Source organism: Plodia interpunctella, chromosome 16, assembly GCF_027563975.2.
Source record: "Plodia interpunctella isolate USDA-ARS_2022_Savannah chromosome 16, ilPloInte3.2, whole genome shotgun sequence".
In the NCBI taxonomy this organism is placed as follows: Eukaryota; Metazoa; Arthropoda; class Insecta; order Lepidoptera; family Pyralidae; genus Plodia; species Plodia interpunctella.
The window spans coordinates 8,516,040-8,532,961 of NC_071309.1; the positions used below are offsets into that span (position 1 = coordinate 8,516,040).

Sequence of the window (16,922 nt, forward strand, 5' to 3'; positions counted from 1 at the left end):
ATAGTTTATTTCATATTGAATTAAATTAATATAACTGTTTTTTATGCTTTTAAAAAGCAAAACTAAGAGGACAAGTAGAGGATGAAAAGGAAAATTATACAAAACAAAAACTGAGCTTCAATAATAGACAGATAAATTCAAATTAGCAATAATAATATACGATTACACCATAATGCCCATTCAAAAGACATATTGAGTAAGAATTTATATTCCTATCTATTAGGGTCACTGCAAATGTGCGTATATTTTTCCAGTGCCAATGTTTCCTATAAAACTTGGATTTATATGCTACATAATATAATAACTAGCTTTTGCCCGCCGCTTCTCCTGCGTGATTTTCCCTCCAGTGAAGTATTTAGACTCTTCAACTAATCTGGTTTTCCCATACAAACTTTGAACCCCATTTTCACCTCCTTAGAGGATGAATTTAAGATAAGTAACCTTCGTGCCAAATTTGAAGGACCCAGGGGTTTAGGCTGTACATTGATATATCAGTCAGTCATTCAGTGTCTTCTTTGAAATATATAAATTAAAATAATATAGTACGCAACGTGATATTTTTGCGTTGCATGCGTTCATTATATTATGATGACCATTTACCATGTGGTGTACAGCATGCTTGTTTGTCTGTTTGTATTAAAAATACAATCTTTAGCCACTAATCAAACACAAAAATAATTTTTCAAACCGGGTAAATCTAGAAAATTGCGTTCTAACAATCAAAAACCTTTTACATGACTTAAAATATCGAGGTATAAAAAGTGATATGTGCAGTTTATTAAAGCTTTGCTTTTTATACATATATGTCTGATTTTAACAAACAATTTGTTTGTGCAAATGGCGTCCATTCTTCTGAGTCTACGGTAAAATATATATAGCTAATCTAAACCCTGAAAATACAAGAAACAGCCATAGCAAATAAAATAGGAGCCAATAAAATCCAACTAAACAGCCACCGTTCCCATAGTCCGACCAATATAATAATAGTCAAACGATTATCGCAATAAAAATCGTCAGTATTTGGCCACCCTAACCAGTAACTAAGGGAATGGCTACTCTGTACAATAGCTAGCAACCCAATATGGATGTAATTGGAAATTCTATGGAATCTTGCGCAGGTTAAAGCCGGATGTCCACCGAAGATTGACTATATATAGCTCACATAGTATATACTATATATACCTCACTCGCTCTTTCCCTAAATCAGTAGTAGATAGGTGACTGTTAAATATGTGCTAAGCTACTGTATACTATAAAAATTAGACATATCCTTAGTACATTCTGGTGGGTATCGGAAACATTTTTGTTACACTTAATTATGTATATTTGTGGTGTTCTCTATGACATTACAATATAATGCAAATTACATGACATACTTCGGTGAAGTTACATAATGCAACAACAATGTACCTATACAATATTTAAAATCTATCGGTCTAAATTATTAGTTAGTGCGGTGGAACATCAGCAAGCCTGGACGTGATGTACAGTTACGTGCGGAGAGGGGCGGAAGAGGGGCACGTAACTATGCCGTATGTAACATCATCAAGTATATCATGAAATTTGCATTATATTGTAATGTCACAGAGAACACCATAAATATACATAATTAAGTGTAACAAAAATGTTTCCGATACCTACCAGAATGTACTAAGGATATGTCTAATCTTTATAGTAAACAGTAGCATAGCACGGCATATCTTCACTAGTGGAACCACACCCTTAGGGCGTGCTCACACGGTCAACAAAGTCAGTGGACATATTTTCCCTTTGTGCCTCGTTAAAGTAGTTTAAAGGGTAAAAGGCATCATTATATTTATTTAAAAATGTTTGGATTCAATATTTAGCTATATTTATAAGTTTATAGACTAATGTCGCTTAGGAGCTTTTTGTATGAAAAACTAAAAGTGCCTGTTATTAAGACCGTTTTTTTTCACCCATTTTTGGGCAATTACCACAGAACCACATCTCAAAACAGTTTTTTTTAATAAGACGTATGTAATAATAAGTGTGCTATTAAAATTTATTGCAATTCAAATCGATGCTCTGAGAGGAATACCTATAGTACCTCCAACATCGGGAACCCGTTACTGAATAAAAATGTCACAAGAGTTCACCGTCATAAAACGGCAATGATCAAGCCAGTACATAAATTATATTCCGTTTATGTTCATACGTGCAAAATATAATTTAAACTTTATATCAAACATTGACCCCTCTAACAAGCAAAAGTATATATATACCTACCTATATACTAAACCACATATTACGCCTGAACATTTTCTTTATTTTTGTTCTAGCATTTTAAAAAGAACAATTTTTTCGCGAAGTCATGAAATAAATACAATATAACAACTCAACAACTTTATCCTTGTCCTTACATATTATAAAACATATTCTCTGCCGCGTCTGTCTGTCTGTTCACGATAAACTCAAAAAGTACTGCACGGATTTTCATGCGGTTTACACCAATAGATAGTGTGATTCCTGAGGAAGGTTTAGGTGTATACTTTATTAGGTTTTGCCTGAGCTAAGTCGAGTTAGTACTGTATATTATAATTACGTATTTTTTACAGGAAACGAACAATTTTTTGTGGTCTTAATTACATTTCTTTCGATATCTGCTGTTTTTGTCCCACTGCTCAGCTGGGCAAAAGCAAAGCATTCCCTAACTTCTTCCACATATCCGTGTCTGTGGTCTTTTCTAGAAAGAACCACATGTCGATATTTCCCGAATCCTACTCAGGAATCTTCAAGGCAAGAGCGAAAACTCTAATTTAAATCTAACGGGTAGCAGACTTCTCTTCCTATCTGGCTAGATTCTGTCCAATCAGACTCAAATTATGCATAATAAATAAATAAATATATTAGGACAAATCACACAGATTGAGCTAGCCCCAAAGTAAGTTCGAGACTTGTGTTATGGGTAATGGGCGATACTATATTTTATAACATATACATATATAGATAAACATCCAAGACCCGGGCCAATCAGAAAAAGATTATATTCCATCATGACTCGACCGGGACCTCTCGGTTCAGAGGCAAGCACTGCGCCACCGAGGTCGTCAATAATATTAAATTTAATATTTAATTTGTGTATGTAGTTTAGTATATACTGATCTCATTGTAAGTGAAATGTAAATTTAAAACCTAACCTAAAAATGTATCGACCACTTTCAAAAGTTCTTACGCTGGTCGATTGTCGACTAAATCTTGCGGCTATCGCCCACCGACCTCTTCATTCGCACCGATCTACGAAAATAAAATATTTACTGCTAATTGCCATTGATCGTGTTGTGTCTGAGGCTAGGTTTAGATTAGACACGGCTCGGGAAAAGTTTTAAGCTGACTGCAATCAGTTTCTTGCATCCAAAGACTTCCTAGGAAATCGAACGTACGTGTAAAGCTACTTAATAGTAATGATCAATTATTTTCGTAATTTTTAAATATTAAACCTGTCTTTAGTTTCGGTTGCATCAGTCAATTTTGACGCTAAATTTAATCTACGCACGAAAAGCGTAAAGTATGGCAAACGATGGCGGCGCGCAGTTTATTGTTAACGTTAAAGATGACTGGTGCAACCCATAGCACACTTAATAGTTTTGCGTGATTCATTATATATACACAGTTCTTATAAATTGAAGTAGTTCTGAAGATTACCTACAAACAATCTTTGTAACACTTCCTCTCAATCACACATAATCAGACTTTAAAAATAAATTACGCGGCAAAGCCGCTCTATCTATTGTGATGAAATTTCATATACATGTACTTAAACATGTTGTTTGAACGAGGTCAAACATATTTAAATCAACCCCTAAATTATTATAATGGGGGTGAAAGTGTGTATGAAAATCGTGTCTATTCCGCTTTCGCGCGGGCGAGGCCGCGGACAAAGCTAGTGTTATACATGTTACAATTGCATCATACATTCCTTAATTCAACCTCGTATGCCAATCAATTAATTGATTTGATATGCAATTGTTTCCGACACATTTTAATTGGTTTTTAACCTTGTTTCGATTTTGAGAAAGGATTTATTGACAGTAAGTACATTGGGAAAGATCAAGTTTCTAATAAACTTCAGAATAATATGGTTATTTGGCTTGGCTGTAACGCTCCGAAGACCAAGAACCGCGTAAAACATAAATTTTTGATTCCAATTTTTGCTGTGGTTTTACGACCGGCCTGATGTGAAACCTTTAGAAATGCAGTTACTTATGAGGCAGCGATGACTTATTATCCCTTAATCGCTTGCTAAGACATTCAGAAAGTGGTTCTATTTAAGGGCGGAAACCAAACACCGTTTTTTTTCATCTCTAACAAAAACAAATGTAAAACGCGAAGACACCTCATTAGACTAATTAGAAAAAAAAACCGTCGATCAGTCGCCACTATCAAGATGGCGGCCGACTAATGAATGCACGGGTTTATTAAAGGTAATGTATGCACAGATTCGCTAGACGATTGTGAACAAATGTCACACTGCTCATGCTCAATATGTTTAAGTTTTTGCGAGCTCCTGCCGAGTGTGAAGCTAGAAGATACTTTAGAAATATTGAAATAATACAAAAAAATTGTACGTTTTAAACGCACAAATCGATTCGAATCTCATTTTAAATTTCCGAAAATACAAACAAAAATTTTCAGGTTACTATCCGGTAAATTAAAATTTATCGCCACTGCCTAAAGCTCTTCAAGCTTAATATTATTGAGCTGTAATTTCGTATATACATTTAGTTTTTGTATACCTATGCATTATTATTATATGCAAGACCTGACGTTGCATCCGGGATCGGCTCCCGCCGGGGAAACTTCTCAACGTTTTGTTGCACGGACACGATGTTTTGTCACGTGATCTGTTGAATGAAATCAGATCTCTCCGATGATAATAAAAACTTGTGTCAAAAGTAACATTTCTTTAATAAAGCTATTAGTAAAAAATAAACAATACTGCACACTACAAGAAAATAAAGGTTGATTCGTTATAACAAAATACGCGACGATGATAATGTTACAGTAAATTGTAAATACCATTCGTTTAACAAAATGCCCGGTTCAGTTCGATAATTGGTAGAACCTTACAAGTTTATAAGAGTGCACTCGCGTATTTGGTGGTATCATAATTTCTTGTCCGGCCGCTCGAGTTACTTTTTTAAGCCGACCTTTTTTGATACGTTCGAAGATAATTCGAGTCGCGAGGCATTCGAAATAAATGCTACCTCACTTATTGTCCAACTTAAAGGTGGGTATGCATTGGAAACATTCGAAACACCTATTGTATTTAGTTACTTACTAGACGTGGTATAGCTACGGTTTAATATTATATTTGTCTATGACATAGAATTCCTAATATTTTTTTCTAGATAAAAATAGTATTTTCACATTCATCGAATGGTTCCATATATTATGTTTTATATTAAATGAAAATGTGAAAAAAAATAATGAAAAAACGTGAGATACTAGCAAGTATTACGTTTAAAAATGAAAATGCTTTGAAGACAGATACAGACAGACAGAACAGAAAACAGGTGAAGTGATATTGAAAATCGGTCTAAGAGATACGAAATCGCTAGTACCGGTATCGGTACTATTACCAAGTATTAATAAGTACCAGTCCGGAGGTTCGTTGTCATTAGTACCATCAAAACCCACACGATGGAACTACGGACTGTTTTCATTACTTAAATGTTAAAATTAACAAAATTAATGTTGATTTCTGCATTGCCATTAGTTATCCTGCATTTAAAATAGATAATAATTAAATAATAATAATAAATGGACAACGCTCAACGGCCCACACTGAGCACTAAACATGTATTGCGGGTCAGATGGATACAAACACATACAACGGCAACTGGGCCCGTTGCCGTTGTATGTGTTATATACACCCAGAACAGCAGACAAACATCTGTGATTACAAATACAAATGTACCCGCGCTGGAAATCGAAGCCAGGACCTCCAGATAGCAGGAGTGTTGACCACTACACCACGGAGGTCGTCAAGATAGATGAACACTATTGCACCATTTACTGAAGAATCATTAGTTATTATAGTAAGTAGTAGACAACTTTGTGGTTGGTTCAAGTGGAGACACACCTTACGGTATTGTTCAACTTACGTGTTATGTAAGTGGTATGTTTTTTGTCTGTCTTTTTGTCTGCATTCCTGTTATTGTGCCTTAATGGGCCCGATGAGGTTATTTTATGATTTTATTCACAGTTCATCTGACTATTACAGTGCATACTAGCGCAGGGGGCTTACCATCATCTCTAAACGCGATCCGCTTTACGACCTAAACTGAACTGCATCGCAAATTGGTACCATCGACTTAATTTTTAGTATGAATGCGATTCATTTTAAGTACCTAAATTGAAACGAGTTGCTTTGGAATCGTTCTGTAAAAGTTGATGGTAAGCCTGCTGTTTAATGAGTTATTTGTGTTATTTTAGTAATTATTTATTAAAATAACACAAATAACTCTAATTATTTATTAAACTAACACATTATTTTAATTATATGAGCTTTTGCCTTATCTGCGTCCGCTCATAAATTATTTTTTCAATATCTCGAGTTCTAAGCAACTTATCGCGATGAAACTTACTTACACCAGATTTAAAGTTGGACTTTCTGCTATACCTCTGTGAAAACCGCATCAAATTCCATCTAGTAGTTTTTGCGTGATGGGTCATTTATATGTCATATTGCTTACGTACGAACGATATAATGCGATGCTACAAATTTAATATAGCATTTAATAGTACAGTGGTACTGCTGTCAGTACAACTCACGTTTCACCAAAATCTTTTCGCAGTGAGACGCAGCCAACCAATCACGTACCGGCAATATGACGCGACGGCGGCCATAGTGCAATGTGATTGGTTTTCTGTGTCTCACTGCGAAAAGATTATGGTGAAACGTGAACTGCAATGCCGCACTACTGCCTTAAATGAATATTTATATTTTTTTAATCAGTACTTAGTAATCAGCCAGTATATTCATGGACTTCAGTTTGTATTAACCTGGTTTCAACTCAATAACATAATTTAAGTCAAATATTGCCCTGGAACATCTGATATAAAACGAGTGAATGTGTGTACAGTCAACGCCACATTAACTTAACCGAATTCATTACTAAATCGACGGTATTACCGCCCCGTATAGGGGGGATAATTTAAATTTAGGTCGATTGTATTGTATATACATCGTAGAGTCCATGATATATGTTACGCTGTCTGTCTGTCACGCTTCACAGTAAAAATTGGGTGCTCCTAAATATAATAATAATAATATAATAAATATAAATCATTTATTGCAGGCACTTGTACTTGTAAAATACATGACCCATATAGACAAAAAAAAATAATAAAAAATAGAAACAGTACCTAATAAATTAATATTATTTACATTTAATATTATTTGCATACCTTTTCAATAAGCATAATTATAGTTTAGGCTAATGTATTTTACCATAATTTTGATTTGCATAAAGCTATAGTGTAGCAGTAGGTTAGGGTGCGGCGGCTTGGCCCTTGGGCCACCCATAAGCCGCCAATATGCTTTAGAATATTATGCTTCAAAATTGTTATGCTTATGGTAGGTATGCCTAAAAAAATTGTGCCTAAAACATTATGCCAAATTAATATTGTGCGTAACTATTATTATGATAAGTAAAAGTATGCTATGTTAAATTATGACATAAAATCATCTTGTCGCACGTAACTGATGTAACTCGTCACTCATACTATTGAATTGCATGCATAAAAATAGGGAACCTTTTTTGACAACACCTCAAAAGTGTTGAAAGCGGCGAAATTCTTCATCTTCTCCACTTCGTTTTGGGCATCCTTATTTTGTCACCTTGTCTTCCTTGACTCGGTGAATTTTCAACCATTTTGACCACTGTCATTAGCGTTCTTCAAAACAAACAACCTGTCTAAAATCAAATATTGATAAAACACATATTACAACTACCCTCAACGCAGATTATTATTTATAAATTAAGGTAGTAAAAACATTCTTCTCTTAGTTGAAATTTGAGGAATTACGGTGATCGAAATGTTCAAACATCAAACTGGTTATTTTGGGTACTTCCTTTCAGAAACAGCATCGACATAGCCAGACATTTTCCCCTAATATACTTTAAAGAATATTTGGCATCTCATTTATCTATTTGACTGTACCAGTATATTTAAATCCCTTTTTTTATTCGGACGTCTCTTAATCACGACTCGCAGATACGAACATTATTCCCGAATCAGAGTATCGGTTGCTTGTTAGTCATTGTCATCACTAGCGACACGACCCGGCTTTGGGAAATGTTACTGTAATTAAACTATTACTAAAATTATGTGGCTTTAATTTGCCCTATAAATTAATGTCTGACTAATGAGTACGCGACTTGTCACTAGATGGCGGTAGATATCGTAAAAAATATACCACATGCTTTCAGAATCTGAATCTATAGTGATGTATAAAAACTTGACATGAGTCGGATTGGTATACAATCCCACATGGCATGAGTAATAGTTATAGTTCAATCTAGGGCCTATCAATTCCTATCACAGGCTGCTGTCTTAACCACCAGCCCACCACATCATAATTATACAGTACTATACATTCAAAATAGTGGAATTCGATATACATAAAGCAAACACAGTTCTATTACATCGCGGAGAAGATAAACAAAGGATGCACTATAAAATTCACCGAGTCAAGCTAAGCAAACGAAACTCAAAAAAAAAACCGATTTTATTTACATACTTCAAAGAAGCCGATGAAAAACGTTCGGAAAGAGAGGCAAAACCACATCACTCAGTGTCAGCTTGGTAACGTCCCCGGCCCATTGTAGTGTCGCGGGAATCGAAGCCAGAATTTAGCAAATTCAACCCGAAATCTTGGGACCTGTGTCACCTCTGCATGTCTCCAAAAACGATACTACATTGTCTCTCGCTTTCGCTGCAAAATTTGTGACCTATCATCCTACACCGTGACACCCAAATTTAAACTTTACAGATACCAGTATTGAGTCGAAGTTCTTTTGCTACGATTGAAAATTTAAGACCTTTTTAGAATCGAATGTGAATGTATTTATGCCCTTTGCGCTGGCTTTCGAATGTCTCGAAGCCTATTTATTTTAGTTGGCAAAAGTATTTGTTTGTATAAATTTATCAATTTAAACTGCTGGTCGGTACATTTAATGCTTCTGCCGATTATTTCTTTCGTTACTTAGGGTTGTAAGTACTTTATTGTAATATTTATGCATGTAATTGTGATTACTGTGTAAGTAAAATTGAGGGGACAATAATACATGACATACTTATTACTTTTTACATTACTGGTTTTGATTGTAGCTACAGAAATATACTGATTGATGTATGTCTAGTTGATAAAAAAACGTTTTTTTTTATATAAATTAAACTACCTACTTACTTACCTAATATCTGGTCTCCGTTTACCACTTTCTCCAAGCGATCCAGATAAACTGGCAGACAACACTTAGCTATAGTTAGCCGAAGTTGCAGCTATAGTATCAACAAAAATAATTTTAATGCAATAAACTTTGAATACAATAAATAAACTAAAACCATTGCAATTAAACTGAAATATTTCGTAACCGAAAGTACAGTAAAATAGAACACGACACAAACACATTTGCAAATAATGATCGTCTTGGTGCATTAGGGTATTAGGTGCAGGCTTTATCAGTTAAGACATTTAAATGCCCTCTCAGAACACGGAAGGCGGAATTAGCACAGATTGTAGGAACTGACATTCACCCAAAAGTCTTCAATTAACCTAAACAAGCAACAACGGTTTCCACGATAAATCACGAATACTAACAGTCGAACGGTAGCCGGGAGTCGAGCCGGCTACCCGATACCCCCAGCCCTCAGGTCAGCCGATATCATCACATCGGGACATTCCTTTCACGTTAATTGTGCTCGCACGATTTAATTGACGCCATTTTGAAATGATACTCTTTCATCTGTTATGTCTATGCGCTACAGAATCATTTTAGGCTTTTGATATTATTAATAGTGAATATTTTGTCATAATTTCCTATTTCACAACCATTTTTAAAAATCCAATTTTTTTAAATTTGTACTTAATAACTAATTTAGTAAAAAATAACTACGTCAAATACTGTTAAATTTATTACTTACATTAATTATGAATCGGAGTTCCCCAAGGCTACATTTTAGAACCTTGATGTTTTATATCTTTAATTTTGCTAATTAAAACAATAAAAAATGCAGAAAGTCATAAATATATAAAACATGTGGCTGAATGAAACTAGCCGTAGTCGCTCAATCCAGATTGGTGGAACAAAAAAAAAACTAACCGGTTTGTCGACAAGAATGTTCAAATTATGTTTTAGAAATTCACTAGCTGTTTTAGTCATTTTTCATATCTACATAATAATAACTATTTTTTCTATAAATATTTGCTATAATATATAATAATTATTATCATAGCGCTGCCCTCAAGGCTCCGTTTTAGTTGGAATTCAGTCATAAAATATACAGTGCTATTCTGTAATATTTTACGCGTGTACGAGTTTTAATTTACGTTTTAATTGAGAAACACACGTATTTACTCAAATACACTCTAAATATTACTAGGATTAGGATAGTTAAAATAGATTTTACACACTTAACAAGTGAAAAGAAGATCGTCGTACAATTTTTCTCATATCCTTAGTCGTAAAACTTCAGTGCTCAGCGTTCGCTTTTCTATAAAAACGTTATTTGTTTATCTTTGATCTAGATAATTTCCAATCATCAATATAATACCAAAAGTTTCGACATCATCATTAAAACAACTTTAACCAATACTTTACAATTGTCGGGGCGTCGGATATTTTGACAAAAAATTGTTATTAATCAAACAAGTCACTGGCAGCCATATTCAATGCATCATTAAACGGGAACAGACGGATGACTGTGAACATTGATCTTTAGTCGTAATGTATCTAATGGTGGTCGTATTGATGCAAATTAACTTACAAATTAGAGAGGCTCATAGGAAATTGCCACTTTAATGATCTCTCAAGGAAATTGTTTCATCATCAATTACATTCCGGATTGTGTGAGGCTTTTTATTCTATTTACATTAGACTTGATAGGTATATGATTGAGGGATGACTCATCCGTTTCAACGCGGGAAATGATTCTACTAATATTCATAAATGTGGACGCTTGGATGTATGGGAGTGTGTTGTGTGTTACTAATTCAAGCAAATTCTTAATTTCGATTATATTTTTTTACATTAGTAGTATATACACATACATCCTAGTACAAAATTGGGGAGAAAAGTACCCTTTTCCCGCCAATAGCCATTTGTGATGCGCGCGCACACCTAGTACTGAAATTTCACAAAGTTCACAATAAAGCGTATTATATTCAAATTTCTATATTTTTTAAACATGTGGGTGGATTTACGCCATTTTATTAAAAAGTTGACTGGTCCAGCTGAGATTAAGAGATTTTTCTATTGATATCGTCCGAATAAAACAAATATAAACCGATTGCAAAAAACTAAATCCAAAATTGATTAGCATCAAAATCGATGATTCACAAAATGGCCGAATCCGAGAACTGACCGCAGCCGAATTGTTTCATTCCACGAAAATAGTAATTAAGATCATGCAAATGCAATATTTTTTATACTATATTATACCGGCGGTAGGGGTCATCGCCTTCTCTGTTTCTCTGTATGTCTGTTCGTCACACGTTTTATATATGTGTAGGTAGGTACATTTTTATTTCAACTCGGCTAGGATTATTCAATAGATTGTTCAACTCAGTGTCGATATAAGGAACATGGCACATTTGCATAAAAACTAAATTAACATAATTACAGTAACTTAATCAAGGTATGCATGGTTTCGAAAATATTGCTTTTTAATTGAAAATCCTTACATATTATAAAACAAAGTTCTCTGCCGCGTCTGTCTATCTGTTCGCGATAAACTCTAAAACTGCACAGATTTTCATGCGGTTCACACCAATAGATAATGTGGTGTGGTGTGATTTAGGTTATAATTTATTATGTTTTATCCGAGCGAAGTCGGGACGGGCGGCTAGTAGTATCTAAAATAAATGTAGGCTACATTGTACATCAAGTTATAAGTATATTTTAAGTGCAGTAAGCTTTATAAAGTAAATATATTGCAGTATAGCCAACGAGATAATTCGTTTTTGACAGGTGAAACAGCATACTTATATATGGGGTTTATGTTACGATTAAATATTGGTTTAACGTTTCTTATCTAATTTAAATTTTACATATAAAAATTGGAGGAGTCAGCAGTTGGGATCTCCCCTTTTTATAAAAAAAACTAGATTTGCCCGGGGCTTTCGCTCCCATGGGAATTTTGTTAAATTGCCTATAGCCATATTGGATAATGTACCTTTCTAATGGTGAAAGAATTTTTCAAATCGATTCGGTAGTTTCGGAGATTACCCGCCTCAAACATACAAACTCACAAACGTTGATCTCTTTATAATAATAGTATAGATCTATTTTAAATTAAAAAAAAACAGCATCAAATCATTATCGTAATCTTTGGATATTTGGAGATATTTTCCGATTTATCAGGTTTAATATCAAAGTTTACAGACGAAAATATGTTATATCTTATGTAACTATACAAAATATTTGAAAAAAGTATGGTTTATTAGCAATAGAATTTCACGGCTGTATACAAAATTTTTGTTAATTGCGCGAGAATTTTGTATATATGCTTGCAATAAATACGAATCGCACTCGTTGATTCTCGCGATGATAAATAGTATGAATATACACAGAAACGATTTATTAGCTTCAATGTATATATAAAGCTTTATTGAAAAACCTATTCCGATACAAAATGCTTCCAGACAAATCGATACCAACTTAATAACATGTAATAACTATAAAATTATTCTAATAGAAAACTACATCCAGGCTTGTACCTTATCACGCGCGCTCCGTATCTTAACACCTCATTCTACATACTGAAATGAGCTTTAATGCTCAAGTAATACAATTCAATGTTGATTGTGTTTACCCAGCAGAATCATAGCAACATGTTTTGAGAAAGTAAATCGTGTGGTTATAAAAACGGAGTTGGTTTTGCGTTATCCTACTAGTGAGAGGTATATCGGGTTTCGTTCGCACTTCGTCGGGCGTATTTTTATTCCCTATTGTTCTATAATGCCGAGTGTGAATTCGAGGGAAGCGAGAGAAATAAACCTTTTTGTGTACGGCCCTTTTGATGTTTGAACGAGTGTGGCGTTGGAGCTGAGATGCCGATTTTAAAGTTGCGCCGGCGATTTTCTGTGCGAATTATTAAATTCAAATAACGTATATCTACATTTTTTACAAGCTTTCATTTAACTTTCAATGTAATGTCACGGGTGGAATCTTGCAATTCAATTTTGAAGCCGATACCTTGATTGATGATTATAATATTCCTTGTATGTAAAAACTGTAATCATATTGTATTTAGGAGCTAGTTTTCTATCGTTGTAAATACATTTTGATCAGTATGAGAGTATTAAATAATATTTTTAGTTTAACGCGTTCGATATTGTGATTAATTGAGGATAAAAATTAATCGGGCTCTCTATTTTGTTGTATGGCAAAAAAGCTTTTGTTTTAAATGATCTCGCGAACTGCGAATGGTTACAAGAGCCATATGAAAAGGTTATCAAGACAAAGGTTATCCTGCGAAGAAGAAGAAAAAGTCGTTTCAACACGAACAAAAATTGATACAATTAATAAAAGGGTAATAGTTTATAATTTCATAATTATTATATTCATAAATAGAAGAAATATATTATTTTATCTATGGTCATATTAGAGTTCATAATTGTTAGTTTTAAGTATTTTTACTTTTTTTTTTTTAATTTTATTTTTTTATTAATTGTGTGAAACAGTAATAAAATTTTTATGTGTCTATTTCAAGGGTTTGCTTTGCCATAAGGATGCCGATGTCCGTGCTGGTCTCTGATGTTATATGGCTGAAGAAGAAACCGAAGAAACACTCATATGAGGGAGAGAGATAGTCATAATCGGAATCGGCTGGCAAATGTCTCACTTCAATACAATTAAGTATTCGATATAGTCGTTGCTAATATAAGACTAACTAACGTAACTTATTGATGTGCGGACTGTACCTATATTCCCGTGAGATAAGAAAAATTCATCAGCCGAATTAAAAAAAAAACGCCTCAAACTGAATTTCTACAATTTTACTATTTCAATCTAAACCTTAAAATACACAACATTAAGTATATTTTCGAAAGAAATCTTCTAAACGATCAAATAGGTATGAAAGGCGTGGGTATGACATCAATCATTATATTATGTTATCAGACAAAATGTTATCTGATCTGTGGTGATAGTTCTGTGTTAAATAGAAACTTTTGTGACAGTTTAACTTTGGACATTAACGGGGAGGAGTACGGATAGCATAAAAATTCTTAAAAATTAATTTTTAACTCGAGTTAGGAAACTCATATGAGTTAAAAATCCTCTTGCCCGTGGACCACCCAGGTGTTAAGAGGTCCATACCATTTTGAGTCAAGTGAAAGACCAAGTGATGGTCCATGAAAACGAAGATGTTTTCCTAAGCCACCAATTGCTTGCGGTGAAGGAAAATATCGAGAGGAAACCTGCACACTTGTTGAGTATTTGGTTTACTAGTGTGTATGCAGCTATTTGCCACTAGATGGCGGTAGGTAGTCGGGAAATTTAATGTCAGATCAGTCTTTAAGTGACTTAGTCAAACAACACTGGTTTTACTTGGTATTAAGCAATAACACACTATAACTCATTAATGTCATGCCAACAAATTAATGTCATGCCCCAGCGCCAGATATGGTGAAATTAAGTTATGTTTAATCGTATATATGAATAATTTGTGTAAAACTTGAAATATTTTGTGAAACTATTGTATTCGAATTCAATCGATGACGTTTTAACGTCATCTTACGAACCGGTGCAAATGCGCCAGTCAATCGTTAGTCTATTGTGTCTCGATTCTGCGCGATCGACGGGTTAACATTAAAATTATTATGAATAACTTCAATTTACAGGTTTCATACATACAGCTATCGTGTTACGTATGTTTTTAAAGATAAAAATGTGAATGTACCGAAACCTGTGTTTTTATTGTAATAATAATAACTTTTCGATTAAATTATCTTAATATGCTAACCGTACTCCTAGTTTCGGCCTAATCCAAGTCCCATGTAGGTATTTCAACACTTTTCCATTCCCGCTCTCTTTCCACTTCCTGCTATCTCTGTCTCGCACATAAGGCTGCATTCCAATTAGTTGCAAGACGGTTCAACATCAACCATTGGTTTGTAAATGCAATAGTTAAAACTAGACCAACTTAGCTATAAAACCCTACTGATTTTAAAAGCTACTTGTGAAATGTAAAATAGTTGTATTTGCTATATCATCTTCGCTACGGGGGATCCGTTTTCATATCTTGGGACATATTCAGAGGAATTTAAAATATATAGGGTACTTACAGCGAACATAAAGGATGTTCTCCACATTCTCCATTTCTGTGTTCAAAGTCGAAACGTCATTGAAATATTACCTGAAATAAAAGTTTTTTATTTTCAAATAAAATTATTTTAATTTTATATAATGGCCACAAATTATTTTTTCCCCGTTTAATACACAATAAATTATATAAATATTTTTAACACATTTGGCTGATAAACGCTAAATTCATTTTAAATATATAGGTTTTTAATATCAATTAACGTTTACACCCGACGTATGTAAATAAAATAAATCTATATTTATACTAAATGAGTATGACTCTCAACTCGACATAATTTTCAAGACGACCACTCAACCTAGGTAATAAACGGATCGTATATTTTTAATTACCTTCGATAATTCCTGATACATCCCTGATAAGATATCGTGTAATTATGATTGCGGAAGAGAGGTGCCCTTTATTTCTTCTGAATACTAGTAACCCGACGAGGCATCGCACGTGTAAAGCAAACTGACTTTAGCCCGCGGCTTCGCCCGCGCTCACAATGTATTTTTGACGAGTTGACTAAACAACGTATTGCGATGAAACCTATACCAGGTTTTAAGTTGAACCATCCGCTATATAACTGTGAATCGCATCGAATTCCATCCAGTAGTATTTTCTTGAACAAAAATACATACAGACAAAAAATATATTTTTTTTAAAAAGCATGTGTGACATTAATGAATATACCTAACAACCAATATATAATTGAAACAAATAATTTGTGTAGTTTCGTCATAGTTCAGCCATAACAAAAAAAATGTTTTAGTTTGGTCATCGACACATTCAATTTATTTTGTCAAATTCAAATAATTTATTCGGAAATTAGACCTTCACAGGCACTTTTTCACGTCAATTTTATATTAAATAGTTATTTCTCACAAGCTACAAACTACTGGCACTTCGGAACGATCACTGCTGAGAAGAAATGCCGTAAAACTAATTTGAACAGTGCTCAAATGAGTCACAAAACTCACTTATCTACGTAACTAACTTAAATGTATATTTATGCCGTAAAGTTTCACTAACACTCCGTATTTGAATGCTCCGTTTGTTGAGTGTTGATTGAGTGTTTTGCGACTTGACTTGCAATTCACCAATCACATTGCAGTATTGTTGTCGTCTCGTCATAAAGCCATAACGTGATTGGTTGACTGCGAGTTGAAAACCCGCTTCCGTTTACCCCGTGAGAGATAAAGACGTGATTCTATATCTATAGACAAAGCCTAACTAAACGATAATTTCTTCCCAGAGTAAAATGGGTACTTTTATTGCCGATTAACAGTTATCTTAAAATGTTCACTTTAATGAAACTGCAAAACAGTCTTAACTAAATTCCTTTTACTGTCGTATTCGTATCTAGT

The 16,922-nt window shown here is 34.0% G+C and overlaps 1 protein-coding gene and 1 long non-coding RNA gene across 4 annotated transcripts in view; both read right to left on the minus strand.

The window, feature by feature from the left end:
- Positions 1-16,922, minus strand: part of ds (dachsous) — a 301,443-nt gene that overhangs the window by 170,552 nt on the left and 113,969 nt on the right. Inside the window, exon 1 of one of the 3 annotated variants that reach the window (XM_053756981.1) lies at positions 9,441-9,772. The exons of the other annotated variants lie outside the window; for them this stretch is intronic. The gene's annotated coding sequence lies outside the window, so the exon portion shown is untranslated. Of the gene's footprint in view, positions 1-9,440; positions 9,773-16,922 lie in introns of those variants that run through there. 3 annotated transcript variants of the gene reach the window in all.
- LOC128676708 (uncharacterized) overlaps positions 1-16,922 on the minus strand; it is a 200,049-nt gene that overhangs the window by 111,296 nt on the left and 71,831 nt on the right. The window contains exon 5 of the long non-coding RNA XR_008405449.1: positions 15,536-15,606. This is a non-coding gene — a long non-coding RNA (uncharacterized LOC128676708). The remainder of the gene's footprint in view (positions 1-15,535; positions 15,607-16,922) is intronic.